The following is a 21,838-nucleotide window of genomic DNA, read 5'->3' on the forward strand; positions in this document are numbered from 1 at the left end:
CTTATATTCTCACTGATACTGAAACAATTTATGTTCTCATTGACATTATTTAGAGTGTTCATTGTGCTATTCCCTCACCAGCGTTGACTGTTACCATTATACACATACACACGTACTCATACAACTCACACCCATACACACATACGCTTGTAAGCATAATTTTTTAAGGAGCTATTTATTCAAGGCACTATAATGATACGGACAAGAGACAGGGAAATACTGGGTAGAATAGGGCAGTTCCCCAGCAAAGGCCTCACCCTCAAGCCTGGAGACCCTCGGCCCTAAATGGGGACAGGTATCCATGTTTTTTTCACCAAAAAGTTGCCTTTTAGCCCACCATGCCCCCTATTCTCTACCCATATAAACTCTGAACTCCAGACTCCAGAAGCAAAGACATGAGGAGACAAGAAGACAAGCTGATAAGTGGCAGAATGGCACAGTTGAGAAAGAGAAGAGAAGGAACATCTGAACACTGAGAGGAGTTTGGTTGTGGGTGGTTAGAGAGGATTTCGGCCACTGGATGGCCAAACTCCAGGGGAAGATCATCTTCTCATTCTATCACCTTTCCAGCTCCTTATCCATCGAGCTGAGAGTCACCTCCACCACTCAATAAAACTCCACATTCATCCTTCAAGCCCATGTGTGACCCAGTTCTTCCAGGACTCTGGGCAAGAGCTCAGAATACAGAAAGTTATCACGCTGGCCCTCTGTCCTTGCAAAAAGGCAGAGGATTCATTGAGCTGGTTAACACTTAGGCTGTCTGTGGACAGTAAAGTTGAAACAGCATCATAACGCTTGGGCTGCAGGCACCCACCCCTAGATACTACCACAGGGTCAGAGCCCAAAGCACTTGCCCCACCTCTTGCACCTGCCCACCTGCATGGTCTCTCTCCTGTCATGGGTTTGAGTATGAGCAGCAACCAACAGGCGAATCACACCTCTGTTGCATGTCCTTTGAGTGGGATCAGGGAACTCTCTCATTTCAATAACACTTTGTTTTCCTTCCTAATATTTAATTTCACTAACACAACTGATTTTTCCTATCAATAAGTGAACAAATCCTCTTACCATCTTTCAGTATGATCCATATTCTAAGTTTCTATATTTAATATTTGTTTAAACCTGTTCTTTAGCATATCAGTTGATGCCTGGGGCTATCAACATGATGAGCTGTGTTCCTAGATGAGTTCTAATGTAAATTTTACTACAACTAGAATTTTCTTGTCAAATTAAGCAAAGTAGAAACTAGAATAAAATTACTATGTAAATTAGTATAATGAGAATTAAATTAAAGTTTTGGAATATTGACAGTGAAAATACTCTCGTTTATTGAAAACAGAGACCCTTAATAATAAAGATTTCAAGGGACAAGACTAATACATTCTTTCTCACAGGCTAATTATATTTAAATATGTTTATATAATATTATAGGAGTCTATATTTCTAGCGACCTCATTCAATCCAAGTATGCTTGCTCTCATAGAATGGAAATGAGACAAATTCATACAGATTTGAGTCCTGATTCGGTTACTCATTGTCTTTGTGACTATGGTCAAGTTACTTAATTTCTAAAATTTTACAATTTAATATTCTATAAGCGAATAAGAAAATGGCTGCTTCCCAGAGCTATTAAAAGGATCAGATTAAAATGCATGTATAAATATTTTGGACATAATAAATATGCAAAATAGCAATTCTGTATATGAGACTTAGTTTTTTATGAGGTAATAAGAGTATCACTTTGGGGGAGGCTTCTCTAAGGAAAACTATGTCTACTACTCCATAGGCTAAAATTTCAGAAACATTTCTTATTCAGAAATTCCAATCCCTGGATAATAGAAATTCTTTCTAGAAACCTTAATTTTGCCTGTTTTGTGATCAAGAATTATAATTATTGTTCTTTAAAATGAAGTTCTTAATCTCTGGAGACTTCAGTGTTTGGCCACGTTCCAACTATATTTGGGAAGTAAATTATGAGACATACAAAAATTTAAAAAGAGTGCTGAAGACCTCATGAAGCTATTTCTTTCTCTGGCCAGTTGTAGAATCTCAATAACTTCTGTGTTCAAAGAACCTTTAAAACATACACTTTGTAGATTGTACTTTGAAGCTGAACATTTTTCAAATTTCATTCATAAGCAAAATTTTAAATGGTTTCCTTTGCTAAGATACCATGGAGAAAAAGACTTGAAAAAAAATTAATACATATTCATGAGAAATGTTTTGATTCTCCTACTAGAGATTTATGATGGCTTGTTCTCTGTTTTTCCTTATAATCTCATAAAAATACACAATCTTGCCATTTTCAGAGTCACTCTGGAGTTCTCCTTTCACATTCAGGCCTCCAAGGTTTCTTGAGTGGAAATTTGATCCCTTGGAAATCCATGGTAAGAATATCCTTCGTTAACACCAATTAAAATATGAGAAAGAACAGACAGAAAAAGAAGTTTAAATTGAAGCTCAAAGGAATTAGATGAGACCAAAAACGTATCTTTAATGGTAAATTTTGTTAGCCTTTGAAATAGATTTTAAGGAATCTGTCACTTTTTTTTTTTTTTTTTTTTTAAGAAGCATTTCAGCAAATCTTAGAAAAATGGCCTAGATGTTTCTCATTTTTATCAGGTAATAATAAATGTTGATGAATGGATTCCCCAATTTATTTATTTATTTATTCAAAGCTGAGTTTCATTTGCTGCTGGTTAACTTGAATGTTATTACGAATTGTTATCGCCTCCCTACTGGGAGAAATGCCATGTCTTGAGCTGTAACAATATGATCTATATAAACTCTTTTCATTTTATCTTCAAAAGTTAAAATTGATCTGGTATTACCAATTCTACCCTCTCATAGGAATTCTTCGGTGGCAGCTGTTATTTGAGGGCTTTATTCTTTGCTAATTGTATATCTACCATTCAATGTATGACATGATCTCATTTTGTATACTTCAAAATTCTAAATAGTTAAATAATACAGTCTACTAGATATTTATAAGTAAAGACACTTTCAGATTTTAAAAAAGAAACAGAGAATTTCAGATTCAGTGGGCGAGAAGGCAAACCAATGATTTATGATCAATCATGAGGGCAGAGAGAAAATAAAATTTTAAAAAAAATCGTTTATCTGTATAGGGTTGGTGAAGGCAAAAGTGACTCAGAAATAAGTCTGTTGTATATAACAATGCAGAGTTATAGATGCATTTCTGTGATGCTGGACAGGCCACATACTGGAAAAAAACTATATAATGAAATAACAGGAGACTTTTGCATTTCCAACATGCCTTTATGTATGCAGAACTGCAGTGGTGTGATTTAAAGTTTGCTTATTTCTTTCTCTCCAAATGGCAAAACTTCTTTTGTATGTAAGAAGCCATAAAAATTGCCAGTATACAGCTCCATGCATACGTAAATCTTAGGAAATTGCCATTACTTGATCTTTTTTTTTAATTTTTAAAAATGACAATTTAATACGGTTGCACATAATTGAGCCTTGACAGGGTCATTGTATTAGTTTCCCAAGGATGCTGGAACAAAGTACCACAAGCTAGGTAGCTTGAACAACAGAAATTCATTGTCTCATAGTTCTGAATAATAGAAGTTCAATATTAAGGTATTGGCAGGATTTGTTCTGTCTGAGGGTTGTGAGGGAGAATCTATTTCATGCCTCCTTCTTAGCTTTTTGTGGTTTGCTGGCGATCTTTGGCATTCTGTGACTTATAGGCATCATCCTGATATCTGCATTCATGTTCATATGACGTCCTCCTTGTGTGTGTGTCCAAATTTTCCCCTTCAATAAGGATATTTGTCATATTCTTACATTTTTCTTTTATTTTTAATTCACAAATAATAATTGCATGTATTTATGGAGTACAAATATGATGTTATATGTGCACCAGTCATATTAGATTAAGAGTTCACCCTATTCGGTATGATCCCATGTGAATTCAATTTATTTCTTCGTCAGTAGCCCTATTCCAAATAAGATGGAATTCTGAGATTACGGGAGTTTGGATTCAATATTTGGAGAGGAAACAATTTAGCCCATGTAATAACTGTATTCCACATTTTCTCATTTTTCTTGCTTCTTTCTTTCTTTCTTTCTTTCTTTCTTTCTTTCTTTCTTTCTTTCTTTCTTTCTTTCTTTCTTTCTTTCTTTCTTTCTTTCTTTCTTTCTTTCTTTCTTTCTTTCTTTCTTTCTTTCTTTCTTTCTTTCTTTCTTTCTTTCTTTCTTTCTTTCTTTCTTTCTTTCTTTCTTTCTTTCTTTCTTTCGTTTTTTGAGACGGAGTTTTGCTCTTGTTACCCAGGCTGGAGTGCAATGGTTGCAACCTCCGCCTCCTGCATTCAGGCAATTCTCCTGCCTCAGCCTCCTGAGTAGCTGGGATTACAGGCACGCGCCACCATGCCCAGCTAATTTTTTGTATTTTTAGTAGAGACAGGGTTTCACCATGTTGACCAGGATGGTCTCGATCTCTTGACCTCGTGATCCACCCGCCTCGGTCTCCCAAAGTGCTGGGATTACAGGCGTGAGCCACCGCGCCTGGCTCTTTCTTTTTTTAAATGGAGTTTTACTCTTGTAGCCCAGGCTGGAGTGCAATGGTGAGGCCTCTGCCCACTGCAACCTCTTCCTCCCAGTTTCAAGTGTTTCTCCTGCCTCAGCCTCCCAAGTAGCTGGGATTACAGTCATCCGCCACCATGCTGGGCTAATTTTTGTATTTTTTGTAAACATGAGGTTTCACCATATTGGCCAGGCTGGTCTCGAGCTCCTGACCTCAGGTGATTCACCTGCCTTGGCTCCCAAAGTGCTGGGATTACAGACCTGAGCCACCGCGCCCGGCCTTTCTTGCTATTTCTTTATGTCACATTTTTAAGTGACATTTCATAATTTAAAATACTTCAATTTAACAGACAAAAGAAAATAATGGATGCACACTTTCTCTACATACTTTTCTTTAATACGGGATTATGACATATTTATTTTAGATATTCTGAAAATAAACATCGCAGATACAGTATAAGTACATGTTTACCCCTTCTTGATACTATCCCTCCACCTCTCTCTATATACAGGCAAAGACAATCATTAATTTTGTGTCTATCATTTCTAAGATTATTTATATACATATCATATGTGTAAAGTGTACATTATATTTCTATTCTTTTGTGGTTATCCTTCAGATTAATTCTGTCTAATAAATTGTACCATACTTAATGTTTCAATCTTCTTTATAACAATAAAAAATTTAATCCATTAAATATTAAATTACCTTGCTTACAATGTTGGTTTTACTCTTGTTTAAACATACTATATGAAAAAACAATTATTTATTTAATAATTGAATCTACCAAAATATTTTTAATAAATTCTATATTCCCTGTTATTTCTTATATCTTACATCTTATTTCTGCATTTATTTTCTCTCATGCAGAAGTTCATCTTTAATTAGTTATTTTGTAGGATTTATGTAGTTTGTTTTGTGTGTGTGTGTGTGTGTGTGTGTCTAAATATGCTTTGGTTGAGAACTCACCTCTAAACCTAAGTTTTAAGTGGATAATTATTTTCTTCTGAAGAAGAAATTTTGAAGAAATTAATTCATTGCCTTTTGACATCTATTGCCAGTGTGACTGCTGGCACAATAGTGATCAACTCTTTATTGGCTTCTTATTTGTAGCATCTTCACTATTTACTGTTTCTAAAGTTTGATCAATGTATTTCATTTTTGTCATTTACTGTATTTTTCATTTTCATAAAAAAGAAATACTAAAGGTTCTCAGTCTATCCTCGATGACTCTTATTTGTTCTTTCATAGTTTTATTCCTTTGTCTCTGCACTGGATTCTAAGTGAGTGCCTTTGACTATCCTTCAATTAACCAGTTAACTCTTTGTGTCTAATCTGAATTTTCCTGAATATTCTAATTACAGTATTTTTAAAAATTTTCAAGAGTTCTAATTCTTTGACATGGCCACATGTTCTTGTTTCATTTCTGCTAGCTTGAATTTCATTATGTTTTTATTAATTTGTTTGTATATACCAATAATTTTTATTTTAAACTTTATGATGTTTAATTTTATCTAGAGTAAACTCCTGTTTCTACTGTTAATTTTGTGGATGCATTTATTTAGTATAGTGCATTTCATATGTAACAGAAAATCTAAGTAACCTGTTTGTTATATAAAGATAATATAACTGAGATTTTTGTACCCACCATATAGGTTAACAATGTTGCTGTAGCTTCCTGTGTGGCCCACCATCAGTTCATCACTCTTACCTCTCAGTGATAACCTCTATCCTGAATTGAGTATATATTACTCTCTTTTCATTAGACTTTTACTAATAAGGTAAAACTTAAAAGGTTTTTTTTTTCAGCTTTGTAATTTTATAATTTAAGTAAATACTGTTTTAAGTATTTATGTGAATTACTCTTATGTTCAAGAATAGGCTGTGAGATTTTCTGTGCCTAGCTCATTTAGTCATTTTCAATTCGCCACAGCCCATTGGTGCATAATACTTTGTCCTGTATTTTCCATCTTATCTCTCAGTATTTTATTTTGGGTATCTTCCAGTTTTACTAATTTTCTGTTCAGCTGTGATTGTACTACCAATAGACTCATCCACCAAGTACTTAATTTTGTAATTTCCCTTGATTCACCTTGATAGTTTCCAATTCTCCACCAGAATTATCCATCTTGTCATTTAATTCTTTTAGTATATAAATTATGGTTATTTAAGGATCTGGATTCGATTATGCTAATATCTGAATATCTTTTTCGTATTACTTTATTTTCTTTTAGTTTTTGCTGGAGACTAGCTTTTTATTTGTCTAACCATTTTTTTTATAAAATATGAGACATTATAATAAAAAATATGAAATAATAAAAGGGCCCAGGATGTTATCTTTATTCAGATTGGGAAAATTTTTCGATGAAAATTTGTTCATAATGGATTTTGGGGGAGGACTGGTCTTCTTCCAGTTACCCCTTATTTTAAGGTGTAGCTTTTAAGGTTTCCCAGCTGAGAGACTCTATACCTGCAGGTCTCTGAATGCCAGTTTTTGCCTCTCCAGGTCCATGTGTCTACTAGCAGCTCTGCAAAGCTTCCCAGCTTCTCAGCCATAGCTTTTGTAATCTGCAATAAGTTGAAATGGAAACAGCTTCATAGTTAGCTATGTTGACAGGCATGGATAGATAGAACTACATGTCTACATCTGTATCTGTCCATTGGTTCTTTTCCAAATATGTGTGATTATTTTTTATTGATTATTGCTCCTTACCTATGCTTTTAATTTCTTCTTTTATTTAATCATATTAAGGATATTATCTCTCTGATAATTTCAATATATGAAGTCTTTGCAGGCCTCATTCTTAAGCTATTTTTCTGCTTACTCTCCCTCATTGTATTTTTGGGGGGCGTATTTTGTAATTTTAAAAAATTGTGATGTCATATATATTAAAACTTTATTTCCAGGCCTTCTTTAAGGCCTGTATTTAAAATGCATTATTCAGAAAGGTTTTTGTTTATTGTTTTTCTGTCCCTTTTCAAAGAACAGGGGGTAAAGGACATTACCAACCTGGCAGCAGCAACCTAAATCCAATGCTCTACTTGAGATTTTTCATAATCTTTAAATAGTGTGAATTCATAATACAAAAAAAAAAAAGTATTACAATTAGCTTCAGAACACTTGGTATTTCTCCTCCACCAGGAGCTAAAGTCCAGATGGAACAATTTTCTCCCTAATCCTTTTTGTGGGAATTTTTTTTTTTAATGAGTCACAATTTATACAAGGGCAGTGTCTTTTGACAGTATTCATTTTATGTGAGAGTCTCTCTCTGACTTTCCCACCATGAACAGACTCAAGACTTTTCTTCCTTGTATTGTGTGATCATTTAAAATGAAGCTCAGTTAGGATTAGCAGGTGCTGGTCACCTATCTCCGGATATGTGCTCCCAGTTCTAACCCCTGAGGAGGGTTAGCTTACTTTACCACAATCTTCATCATGCATTTAAAAATTTTTTAAATGATAATTTTGTGAAACATTTTCAGGTATTTTGTAAACAAAGACAAGATATTAAGATCGAAATGCTCAAAGCTCCACTCAGGACTTTAGCCTTTACTTCCTTGAGTTTTCATAATATTCTAAGTCAGAGGTTGGGCAACTATGGCCTGTGAGACAAATCCAACCCATGTGTGTCTTTATAAATGGAGTTTCATTGAAAGTTTTATTGAAAGCTTTGAAAATACGTGTTTCTGCCTTCAGTTTAACAGACTCATTTACAGTGTGTAGAGGGGAGTGTGTTTTTGTTTTATTTTTATCTTCTTTTTTTCCTCTTTCTCTTTGCTCTTCTACCCTCATCCGTCCTTCTCTAGCAAGGGCTTCCTTTCAGGGGCTCAGTTAAAAGCCATTCTTCTAATTGTGATATTTTATCCTGAAGGTATGAGGGAAAACCCAAATGAAGCCACCCAGTGAGGGTTTGGGTTGGTTCAGCTCAAAGCTGCCTGTGTCCTCTTGCCCCATAGGCCTCCCTTTCACCATGTGCCCCTGCAGATCTGGATCCCACCATGTGCCACAGCCCCTGCAATGGAAGAGTCTTTCTCAGGCTCTTTTTATTAAGTGAGGACTCTGGCTTCATTGAGAAAGGCAGGCGCCAGCTCCCAAATACCACAAAGAGTACTTTTAATTTTCTTATTCTGGCAGGGGTCAAACTCTTGGCTTCCACTGTTTGCTTCTGGATATGAGCTTTGACCATTCCACAGTACCACTTTTGCACATTGTTTCATTTCTTGTCGTGAAGCAGTTTATCTTGTCTTTGAGGCAAAGCACATCTTTTTTATATTTTACCGATCGTTGCTGTTTGTTCAGAGCCAAAGGGACGATCAAAAAATTGTCACTATATCATCTTTCTGGAATCTGAGTTCATGTGATACTCTTAAAGAAGCAAATTTTATCCTCACTTAAGTAGCAGATCTTTATTGATTTCTCCAAAGGGATCATCTTTCTTCAGAAAAAAAAAGTGGAATAAGAATAGAAGAGATGACAAGAATGTACATGAGCATGTTCATATTAAATACCTTAAAATACAAGATATGGAAAGGAAAATGTTCTTATGAAAAATGTCATTATTTTCAGAATCGTTTTCTAATTACTTGGACTATTCTGAAATAAACTGAGAATATTAAATTGCTATGATTCTCGATTTTTGAAGTGCTTCGATTATATGCAATGTAAACTTTCAGAAATGCGGAAGGACCATCTCTGGGGCAGTTATTCATCATGCGTTCTGGATGGTAAGAAAGACTAACGACAAAAGAATTCAGCTGGGTAAGTGGCTTCTTCACTATGGTAGAAGTGAAGGTGGTGATACGTAGATCCCCTCTCCATGCTTTTCTGTGCAGAGAAATGTCATAGCACCAGAAGGAGACTTCAGGATGCACAGACATGCATTGACTGTGCAGAGAAATGTCATAGCACCAGAAGGAGACTTCAGGATGCACAGAGATGCATTGATTACTATGTTGTTCACTGGAGACGTTACCGTTATGCCTCAAATTGAAGGAATGGTCTGATATATTCTTAATATATTTTATACATTTTCTCCTGATAAAGCATTTTGGAAAACTATTCTACCTCCAAATGATTTATGCAGGTCCATGTAGTGTGCTAAGGAGAGCACCAGACTGTGTCAGGAGACTGACATTTCATTTCTGACTCTGCCCCTAATTAGCTGTGTGATCCTGGCTAAATCAGTGCAATTCTCTGGGACTATTTTATCATTCATAAAATTGATGGACATTGGACTTCATGATTATCAAGATTTTTTCCAGCTTTAAAATGCTTTTTTCATGCCCTTATGTGTGTGCTTAGTATTATGTGGCAACTTAAGTAACAGAGAAAAATCACCTTTCCCCAGTTTTTGTCTGAAACGTTATCTGGATTAATGGTTCATAGGCTCATAGAGGACTCTGGGGTCTTTCATCAGACTTCAGGGGCTAGAGAAGTTGGTAAAAGGGATAGTCAGAGAAGATAGCTTTTCCAGCTTTCTTCTCTTGCTTCTCACAGACAGGATGTGTCTCTTTTCATTTAACATATTGATCTCTTTGTAAATTATTATTTAAAGAGAGTTTTTTTTTAGTTAAAAGATACAAACACTGCTGATCAAAGCTGTTTGGCAGTAGATCAGTCTTAATAATGGAATAATTCTATACTCAATGCCTCTATTTGGTGTCTTTTTAAAATAACTGAGTTTAAAACTTTTGATTTTATGATAAAATCACAGATAGATACATTTGGTATGTTTCAAGAGATTTTATAATATTCATTTTTCCTTTTTTATGGATCACACCAATATCCTTAAATATTTAATATAAAAATAAACTAGCTTGAGAGTGATAAAATTAGATAGGTTTATGTGTGAAAAAAAATCCCTAAAATCTTGAAATGCTGTATGAAACTGTTGTTAAATTGACTTGCATACACATTCTTGAAAGGTTAATCTGTATCTCAATATTCTTTTGAGGTTCTGCCATTTTTTATTGTACTTTGATGATGTCAGGTTACTCATCAAACAGGGACCTCCTTTTGACCTTTCTATTTTCTTCACATAAAATGAGGATAAAGCATGCAATTCAAATGATTGTTGAGTTGTTTATATCGTGTTTATAACTACGTTATGAGATTTAAAGCATTTAATATAGTTTTTGGCACATAGAAAATCATGCATGGAGCCATTATTTTAATGTATAGAAAGGTTTTATCTGAGAATCTAATTTAGACCTATCCATTTCTTCAAAGAGCTAAGTTTCCCATATGTTTTGGAAAATATCAGTTCTTAAAGGTAAAAGGTATGAAGTTAAATGAATTTAGGAAAGCGTTGAATAGAATTTTCCCTTTCTGGAAATTTACCTTAGCCCATTAGAGGCTCTGCAAAGTCCTGAGGTTAGGGGTTAACTGTTTAACTCAGAATTTTTAAAACATATTTAAGCACAAAACTCCTTATAAAAATAACTTCCATTGCTTTTCTTACAAAACTTGTGTTCCGTAAAACACATTTTGGAAGACACTGACTATAATAAGAAGAGTTTACTATATAAAATCAAACAAAATATGGGAATCATATTCTTGTCACACTGTCTCATTCACTTAGACTTTAATACACTCTGGAAAGTGGCTAGAAAGACACTGTTATGGCTGTTTCACAGTGAGGAAGCAGGCTGATGTTTTGTGACAATGGAAAACATTACACAGCCCATAGGTGGTAAAACTGGAATTTACAACCAGGTGTTCTAACAACCAGGCCAGGACTTTCCCTGCTAAACTGTTTTAAATCTAAAAATATTAGTCACGTGTCATGTGTGCACTAAGATGTTCTATGTAAAAACTTTGGGGTTCAGACTTTTAGAATAACATTTTACTTTCTCACAGAGGGAATTTAACATATAGTTCTCCCACTCCGTGCTACTGTCATGTGCATTGTCTCTGCTGGGATACACAGAGGGAATATGCAGGTGAGCTGACGTTGAGGAAAGGGCTTGTTCAAACCCTAAGCACTTTTAAATATGTTGAGCTTGGCCTCTCAAGATCCCAAGGTTTTACAATTCTTTTATGTAAAGTTCTTCTTAAAATTCAATTCTGTAACATATCTAACATGACGACATACATGTAGAAGGGCAACAATGACAACTATCATAACATCCATATTTAGAGAGTATCCCTGCCTGATTTACCTTTTGTTTGGAGAAACTAAGTTTGGAAATGGTGATTACAAAATCACGAAGGAGCTCCGTCTGGTAATCATAATGGTGCATAAATTAAAGCTAACAATATTGTTGTTCAAGGTCAGAGACCACTGAGAACCATTTATTGGTCCAGAGTTGCTGGGATTTGATCCATAGCTTCAACAGCTGTGGCAGCAGCTGTGGGATCTCAGCTTTGATAGAGGATCCCTAAAGATATCATTCAATATCATGAACTCTGACAATTACTCCTATGAGACTTTGACCTCTGCGAGCCTCACTGTAAACTGGAAATGTTGATAACACTTTACAGAAAGTATAAATGGAAACAAGTAAATGTACCTAGGACTACCTAGGATTCAACAAGTGGAAGGTACCATTTAGTACAGTTGGCCCTCAGTATCCAGTATCCACAGATTCCACATCCCAGATTCAAACAATTGTGGATTGAAAAATTTAGGAAAAAAATCCGATAAAAAATAATACAAATGAAAAATACAGTATAACAACTATTTGCATGACAGTTACATTCTGTTATGTATTATAAGTAATCTAGAAATAATTCAAATTATACAGGAGGATGTGTGTAGTTTATATGCAAATCCTATCCCATTTTGTATCAGGGACTTGAGGATTCGTGGATTTTGTTATCAGAGGGAGGTTTTGGAATCAGTCCACCTGGGATACTGAGAGATGACTGCATTTTAAAAAGAAAAAGTAGAACCCAGAGAGGTATTTTCTACACTCACAATTTAACACCTGAAGGAAGTACAGCTCAAGAGGTTAAAAACATACTTGAAGTCATGCAGTTATTAGAAAGCGAACACAGGGATTCAATTAGATCCTGTGATTCTAAGTACATCCTACTTCACTGTGCTGCCTTCCTGCTTATTTTCAAACCATAAGTGACTGGACTCAGTTGAAATATTTCTCAGTTTTGCTTTATGTATGACATTTTACAAAACTTCATTGTTTTAGAAAGACTTTCTCCCTTCTGAAATTTTAATGACTAATCACATTTAGGCATGGTACCGGTACTGTATCATGACTCTTTTCTCTGAAAGCAATCATATACCAACAGGGCTGGTGGGATCTGAAAACGGGAGCCCACCTATAAATAGGGCATCTTATTTTCCTCTGATCACAACGGCTCCACAGTGTAATAAAATTCAGGAGCAGATATTGGGAAAGAAGCCAGGTATTGATTAGTTCTTATGTGCTGACTGCTCTGGGAATTTCTTAGTTTCATACAGATGAAAGTACAAATTGCTGTGAGAAATCACTGTAAGGGTTTTATATAGGGGATTTATTTATTTATTTATTATTTAATTTATGAATCACATGTCGCACATGCAGACCACAAGCTGAAACAGTTACTTGAACAACTTTGTCCTCAGCTTATATATAGGAATAATCACGCACCACAGGGTAATGAAGATGGGAATGAATATGAACAGAGAATGGAGCAATGTGTCCTTCTGTGCTCTACAAATTGAGCTAAAATGTTCTCTAGAACATAAATCCTATCATTTCCCTTCTACTATTGATTTTGTATAACTAGTTCAACCCATGGCCAACAAAATAAATTTTACATAATGATATTTAGCATTTGGATACTCTATTGGTAATACATAAACAAAATTACTTGTGAATTGAAGATTGTATGGAGGTCTCTACCATTTAGATGATAAATATTTAGTCTGTCATTTAATAAATATGGATAGATTGCCTATTATGGGCAAGTACTTTCATAGATATTGGGGTACAATGAATGAGAAGGATATACATGGTCTCTACTCTCAAGGAATGTATTATTTTGTAGGAGAGATATACACTAATAACTATACAATGAATACCAGAAATCAATATATGAAATACTGTGAGAGGAGACTCCAGCCAAGTTTAGAGAGTTAAGGATGAATTCAGTGAAGATATAATCTTGAGATAAGATGTGGAAGATTAAGTTGGAGTTAGTAAGGCAACACATGGGAGAAGGAACATGGCAGAGAGTGCTGGAAGTCTCTGAAGAGCAGAAAGAGCATAGTGCACACAGGGTATTAAGCAAAGGTAATCGTGGCTGGAGTTATGAAAGAAAAGGTGATATTGCTCTGTGTTGAGAATGAAATAGCATAGACAGGTGAGACCCAACAAGACCTTACAGGTTAAAATGAAAATTTTATATAGGTGGAATGTAATGTGTTAAAGTTGTCAGGTATTTCATCTCACATGTTATTTTGCCTGGAATATGTAATAAATATGTAAACCAACTCAACTAGTTTTATTTAAATCACTGGCTTTATTATTATTATTATCAATTTTCATACAATCTGCCAGATTGGCGTTGAAGTTAATTCTGTAATTTGAGGTTGTCAAAACCACTTATTCTACTGATTTTTATTCTGGGACATAGTGATTACCTAACATATTACCTGTTTTTTTAAAAATTTAACTCCAGTTTTATATGGTTTGGCTGTGACCCACGCAAATCTCACCTTGAATTGTAATTCCCATGACCTCAGTGTCATGAGAGAGACCAGGTGGGAGATAATTGAATGATTGGGGCCGTTACCCCCACGCTGTCCTTGTGATAGTGAGTGAGTTATCACGAGATCTGATGCTTTTATAAGGGGCTTTTCCCGCTTTGTTCCACACTTCTCCTTGCTGCTACCATACAAAGAAGGATGTATTCTCTACTCCTTCCACCATGATTGTAAGTTTCCTGAGGCCTACCCAAACCTGTGAAACTATGAGTCAATTAAACCTCTTTCCTTTATCAATTACCCAGTCTCAGGAATTTCTTCCTAGCAGTGTGAGAACAAAATAATCCAGTAAGCACACTCATTTTTAAAATATAATGCTTTCCTTCATATCAAAGATATTTAAAAACTGATTGAAATGTAAATGTTCAACTTTAAGTGTCAATATGACTTTATAGTTTGAAAGTTCAGAATTAAACCTTTCATTTTATTTAAAAAATTATAACTCCTTTATATTATTGTATTTTGGCTCAAGAATCCGGACATCTCACCTTTTCCCTGTGGATGCCTAGTGTAAATATTTTTCCTAATTTTTATCTTTTCCTCCTTTCCAATTATTTTTTAACAGTAACAATTTCTGTAATAGTTATTGGCAAATTTGATTATATTATCTAAGATTTGGCTTATTAAATATTCTCTGGGCTATGCAGTAGACAGTACTAGGATTTGGCATTCCAACCAAATACAGTTTGTAGGAGAAGAAGTACTGTAAGAACATTTTAGAATAATATCAATGAGTAGTGTTTGTGTAGCACATTTCCACTGAGAAAGCACTTTAACATAGGTGATTTCATCTGAGTAGTTAATAACCCTGACATATAAAATTATACCATTATTTCCATCTCATAGCCCAGGAAATTGGAGGTTATAGGCAAAAGATATTCAAATCTTGGTCTATGGTGAAATCCATGTCTTTCGCTTCTTATTTTTCTTCAGCTTCTCCACTATTCTTCATATATAAATTAGACTCTGTAATACTAAGTTGGTAGAGGCATACATTACATATTTAATTACATGTGTAATTACATATGTTGCAGATTGAAGACTTTTTTCCCTGACTTCATAATATTAAAATCGGTGGCAGCAGTTTCCAAGGAATAGAACTCATCACTTCACATTGATATCTTGCCTCTTTGACGTCTCTCCCTTGTGTTTTCTATTATCCCTTGATTTACGAATGTGCTGAGCTTCAGATATTGATGATTTTAAAAACAACGAAAATTATAATATTTCTCTCCATTTATTCTCTCTTCTTTATTTCCACGTTAGTGTTAATGATGGCACTATTTTTCCTGTCACTGAAGATTTCAGCCTCAGTGTGATTTTGAGACCCTTTCTTAATTCCTTTTGACATACAGAATGAATTAATCCAATTATTTTTTTTCTTACAGTATTGCTTGATGCTGTCTTTCCCTCTTTTTCTGAAGTACTAATCTGGAGACATACACTCAGTTTGCATATATTTATGTTCTCAGGAAAGACTCAATTTTTTCTCTCCCATTATTATAATCTTACACAAACTGATTGCTAGGGTTTCACAATAATGGCTACACATTCACATTTAATTTAAAAGATTAGAATGAATTAATGAAGCATTTATTCAATCCCATTAATGCTTTATTTATACTCATAATAACATCAAAAATGGAGAATTTTATTTATATAAGGGGATTTTCTGAATATTTGAAGAATATATTCCTTTATGCACCATTTTTGTTTTAACTATATGTAACCCAAATATCTCCAAGCCAGTGAAGACCAGAGATATTAGCTTAATATACCACCTGAGTTTTTTAGACTCCTTTATCCCCTCTGTTAACATCCCACCTGCACTCCTGTGGCTTTTGCCAATTATTTTTAGGTAATTGAGAGATCTAACTTGATCGCTCACCCAGTATTCACACTACTCAAGTGAATGCTGTGTTCTTCCCTGAACTCTTTGAAGCCTCTAGGTCTGTCCTGCCCTTGTGACCTCTTCTTCACCAGGCCTCGCTTCACTGGCATACAGAGTTTTTGCAGGTGGGAAACAACTATGCCATTGCTCTTAAAGTGCAAAATGAATTTTGCCTTCTCCATTTCCCTTAGCCCCAGTCCCTGCCAGTGTTTGCACTCTACTAGGTTCCAGGAGGTCCCCACCAGTTTTACATGCTGCTCTTTTGAGTATTAGAAACTTTACTGCTGTTCTTCCAAGGACTCCTTGATAGCTGCCCAAACATTCATTGTGCCAAAGGCAAAAGCTGTCCTATGATAGTGTGGGAAACCTCAAGGCAATAATGTTTGGGTGGAGATTGTTTTATGATTTAGTTGAAATAATTCTCTGAAGTTTTACTGCTTGTTTTGCTTGCTTGTTTTGTTCTGTTGGACTGTAGGTCTAGGTCATTGATTTAATCACTTTCATCACTGGCCTTCACAAAGTCCCTCTGTGATGTATTCATTTACATACACTCCTTTATGTCCATTTCTCACTTTGTTTTCTCCTTTCTCTTCATGCTCAATAATTCTAATGTGTTTAAGGCATATCTTTTTGGTCTTGTAACTACACTTTTGAAACATGTATTGTTATTTGGAATGAATGCCATAATGTCATATCATGCCATATATTGTAGTTATTTCTTATTTTTCCTCTTGACACTATGCTTTCAAGTTTGCTTTATGAACATCTAATCCATTCCTTCTGACTGTTGCATGATGCTCTAGTATGTGTAACTACAGCATTTTTGCCTATCCTCTTCTAATGACAGACACCTAGATTGCAGCCAGATCATCGCCATTTCAAATAATGCCAAAACTTACATGAAATATCACAGCCCTTTAGGGTCCTGCGTTTGTATTTATTTGAGTTACATACCTAGCAGAATTGCTGGGTGATGCAGTATAAATACGGCTATTTTGACTATGTGCTTCCAGGTTTCCCTCTAGAATATCAATATCAGTGTGCATTTCCACCACTACATCAGGGTTCCTATCCATATTCACAATATACTAACACCCGGAATTACCTAGCAATGTCCTGATGTTCTCCAATATTTCTGACGCCTAACATTACTTAGTTTTTTCATTTTCTCCTTTATTCAGTGTGTCATTTATTTCCTTTGTCTAGGTTGAGCAATGGAATAGGTACAGAAGTGACATGAGAGCTGATGCCTGAGTTGTCATCTTCTCCTCCTTTGACGCTGCAACCAATAGGATTCTAGACTGTGGAAAGCCCGTAAGTCTTTGGCTTAAAAGAAGATGAAGTGAGCCAGACTGATCCATTGGTCCAATATATATAAGTAGCATGAGCAAAATATAAAGCTTTGCTTTTGTTAAGTCATTAGAATTTTGTGTTGCTTCTTAGCACAACATAACCTAGCTCATTCTAACTCACATATGCAGCTTGTTAAATTATGCCAGTATAGGGAGCACAAAATAATAATTCAGTAATTTTAATTTATATTTTTCTGATAACTAGTGAGTGTACCCACCTCTTCATGTATTTCTTAGTCTTTTTGTTTTCTTCTTTACTCAATATAGCATTTATTTTCTCTGGTTCATTTTTTGTTACCTGGAGATCTGCTATTTACTTTTAAATTTTATGTGCAGAATTTTTTCTGTGTTCCAACATTAGTTTTTTGTTAGATAATCACAATATCTCTTCCCAGTGTTTCATTTGTTAACTTTATTCAGCTGTTCTTTCTAAAGAGAAATCGTGAATTTTGATGTAATCAAATTGATTCATTTTTGTTTTATAGTTTCTGCTTTTGAAATTTTAGTTAAGATATTTTTACTTTTTATTAAGTTACAAATATATTTACACTATTTTCTTTCTATTACCATCACTGTCCTAATTTCCATATTTTTTCATCCTTCTAGAACTGTCTTTTTGAGTAGTTTAGATCAGAATCTAGCTTTTTCCACATAAGTATGAAAAAGTTTTGCCAATAACATCTACTGAACAGGCCAATTGCTTTATGGTGCCACAATTGATGTTGATTACATAATTCTGCTCTGAGAACTCTGCTCTTTTCAGTTGGCTCATGCTATAGTTTGAACGTTTTGTTCCCTCCAAAATTTACGTTGAAACTTAATACCTAGTAAAACAGTATTTGGAGGTTGTGACTTTTGGGAAGTATTAAGACATGAGGTCTCATGATGGTGAGTTTGGTTTCCTTTTTTGCTATTTTCACTCTTCCACTGTGAAAGGACACAGCATTTCTCCCCTCTAGAGGATATAGTAATAAGATGCCATCGTGGAAATGGAGATCCAGCTTTCACCAAACACCAAACATGCTGGTGCCTTAATATTGGACTTCCCAGCCTCCAGAACTGTGAGAAATAAATTTGTTCTTTATAAATTACCTAGTCGTAAGTATCTATTAATAGCAGAACAAATGAACTAAGACAACCTACTTGTCTTCTCTACCACCAATGCCACAGATTTTTATTTTCAAAAGTGGCTTTGTATTATGTTTTAACTTCATTTTTCTCAAAAAAAAAAAAAAAAAAAACCCAAACTGATATGTTGATTTAGACTGAATGATAACTTGGAAGAGATTGACATCGTTAAACCATTCCCTTTTTCTAAGAACTATTAAAGAACATGGAATACCTTACTATTTATCAAATGAACTTTTCTATGCCTTTGAAAATAATATTTTGTTTTTCAATAGGGATTGTTTTGTTTTCTATTAATTCCTGTATACTTTATTGGTTATTCATCTATTGTGAAGTATAATTCATATTTTTATATCATCTAGGTAGTTATTGCTAATACAGAGAAGTGCTTTTAAATTTTGCAAGGTGAGCTTCAATCTTTGTTGTATGCCTCTTGGAAATGAGATACAATCCTGAATGAAGCTAGCTAAAATAATGACTATCATATTTTTCTCAAGATTTCCACTCCATTATTAAGATTAAGGTTTATTACTAAGTCAATTTATTGTACCTGGCTACATTTTTGCTTTGCATTCCCTTTGATGACATTCCTTCCGGTGAGTGGTTATTGTGGGATCCCACAACTACTCTTCAGAAATAACCAAATATCTGAACATTCATTACTAGACAAAAACATGGCTCAGGAAAAGATCCCTCTTAGAAATCTGCAATGTGTACATATTTTTCTGACTTTTAAAATAGAGCTTATTGAGTATTTTCTTGATGACCAAGTTCATCATTTAGAACATCAAAGACTACCAAATATTGTGTTGTTATGATGTGCTCAGGAATTCCTGATATGTACAGAGAAGCTTGTCCTTAAGTCTAGGGATTAAGTTTCAACAACAGCAACAAAATGATGCTAGTTCGGCTCCCGCATCTATTTTTCTAACATTTTCTGTTCTGTTTGATTCTGTCACTCGACAGGTACTCTATTTCCTGTGGTCAGTCAGCTTGCTCTTTCAGGCATTCTTATTCCTCTCCTGAAGTATCAACTAAACAAAACAGGAGCAATTGTTGTTTACATCACCTCTGTATACCACTGCAGGCCTTTTCTTAGTATGTTTAATTGACTTTTTATATTTGCTATTTTAAATTTAATGTGATTTGCAAAAGATGAGAAGTGAGATTATTGTCTTTGGGCCTAAAACAACAATTATAAACATTTGTTGAAGGATGGACTGAGGGATCACCTATGATAAGCGTAGAAGTTTAATGTCAAAACTTAATGAACCAGTTTTGGTTCATCAAGGATTCTTTGTACTATTTGGTTTTTAAATGACTGATTTTCAGTTACGTCCAATTAGTTAAGGTTACACAACAAATGTTCTTTGAAAATAATACTATTATTATGTTAAAGGTTTTTAGAAATTTGGGGTTAATTAAGAGACAAACATCTATGAAATATTTGAAATAAAATTCTTTCAGGGAGGACATCAGAATTTTTTTTCTCACATTTATAATAGCAAATGGCCAGATAAGATTATCTTTTAGTCCATTATCCCTCAACTATGCTATTGATTCTATAATTTCATGTTAAAAAGCTTTTGATTTTTTAATTAAATTTAATATTTTAAAATATCCAGATGCCTTTGTTGTAATTATGTAAAAATATATATCCAGATGTGTTGGTGTTTAGGGTTTGCTTTTGGAAAAAAAATTCTAGACTTTATTTTAGAAAAGAAAATTATTTTTACATAGCACTCAACTAAATACTTTTTAATATACATGCAAGAAAACATTTTATATAATATTATTTACTCACTTGGGAACCACTAATAATTTCATACTCTTGGAATTGTGAGTCATCATTTTAACAGCTGCCCATTTCAAAGTGCCATCAGAGTGTTTCTATCTCAAATGTTTTTAACAAGTTCAAATCAAGCAACAGGAGCCCAGCTAAAGGCTCAGAGGTGTTATAAAAAGACAATAAATGTTTTGTTTTACTTTTAAACATGCCATCTAACCACTAACTTCATGCAGGGTGGTGCTCCATGGGGGACTGAGGTGGAAGGCCTTGGTCAAGAGCAGTTTACTGAATTAGCTCAGTTTTCACCACCATGTGTGGATCAGCCATGCACCCTCCTGAGCCCAGAGAATGGGAAAGAATTGGTCCCCAGGTAACAGTGACGGCCAAAAATGGTCTGCAGTACAGATTTTTAGTTGAAAAGAGGGTTTTACAGGCTCACAAGAGTGGCCTGCCCTCACTAGTCTGGGGAAAGCAACGATTCATTCTAGTAAAGGTTTAGGGATTTAACTGAAGCTAAAGAACAAGCTAGAGATAAGCCAAGACTAGAATTCATTATTTGCCTCCTTCTCAGACTTTCTTTCTCCACAGCACACTGCCTCTAGGTTATATGTTATGTAACTCTTTTCTTTTGGCTTTGTGGAAGAATTTTACATTAGCTTCTTCAGACCCTTTAAAGAATCATCTTTGCTGACCTATTTATTATTGAAGGAGGGACTGAGGGATCACCTATGGATAAAGTGAAGAATATTGAGTGTCAAAATTTAAAATGTGTTACATTCAGAGAGAAAGGGCCTCATTCAGACAGAATTCTTTAAGGAGCATTGTATAACTTCAGCCACAGTAATTTTGACTCTAGAAATTTTCATGATTCCAACAGTCCATTATGTATTTATAATAATAACCAGATGGGTTTGTCAGCTTAGCACTTTATGCAGGCAAGGAAAGCATTTATTAATAAAATTGAATCCATACACTATAATAAGGAATATATGCAGTTTATACTTTGGATTATTCTAAACTACATCATTTCTACCCAAGACCATTCTCTATTTTTTCTTCAATAAAGATAGTGGGTGTCATTTGACCAGAAGGGCTACAGATACTGTCATTTAAGGTGGGAGAAATTTCCTGTGAATCACAGCTTACTTCGTCTCAGCTTACATCTTTCCTGGGGTGTCTACTTTTTGATGCACAGTATCTCCTACTAAGTCTGATTTTGTTTATACCTACTTTCAAAATATCATCTCTAAATACAAACGTTGTATGTTTTGATTTCTGCTGAAAGCTTTACTCTCTTCCAATACATTCAACAAAATGTTGCAAAGACTGGGATACTTAAGCTTTCTGTTTCTCTGAGAATTCTGTCTCAGTTTTCTTTGCTGTCTGCATTCTCTTTTAGGTTTATTATTTCTGATG

At 34.6% G+C, this 21,838-nt stretch overlaps 1 long non-coding RNA gene across 5 annotated transcripts in view; it reads left to right on the forward strand.

The window, feature by feature from the left end:
- LOC105728784 (uncharacterized) overlaps window positions 1–21,838 on the forward strand; it is a 71,923-nt gene that overhangs the window by 12,679 nt on the left and 37,406 nt on the right. For all 5 annotated transcript variants that reach the window (XR_001110125.2, XR_001110124.2, XR_010342910.1 and 2 more), the window contains exon 2: window positions 2,310–2,387. This is a non-coding gene — a long non-coding RNA (uncharacterized LOC105728784). The remainder of the gene's footprint in view (window positions 1–2,309; window positions 2,388–21,838) is intronic.

Source organism: Aotus nancymaae, unplaced genomic scaffold (genome assembly GCF_030222135.1).
Source record: "Aotus nancymaae isolate 86718 unplaced genomic scaffold, 86718_ANA_hifiasm-v0.15.2.pri h1tg000016l, whole genome shotgun sequence".
Lineage (NCBI taxonomy): Eukaryota > Metazoa > Chordata > Mammalia > Primates > Aotidae > Aotus > Aotus nancymaae.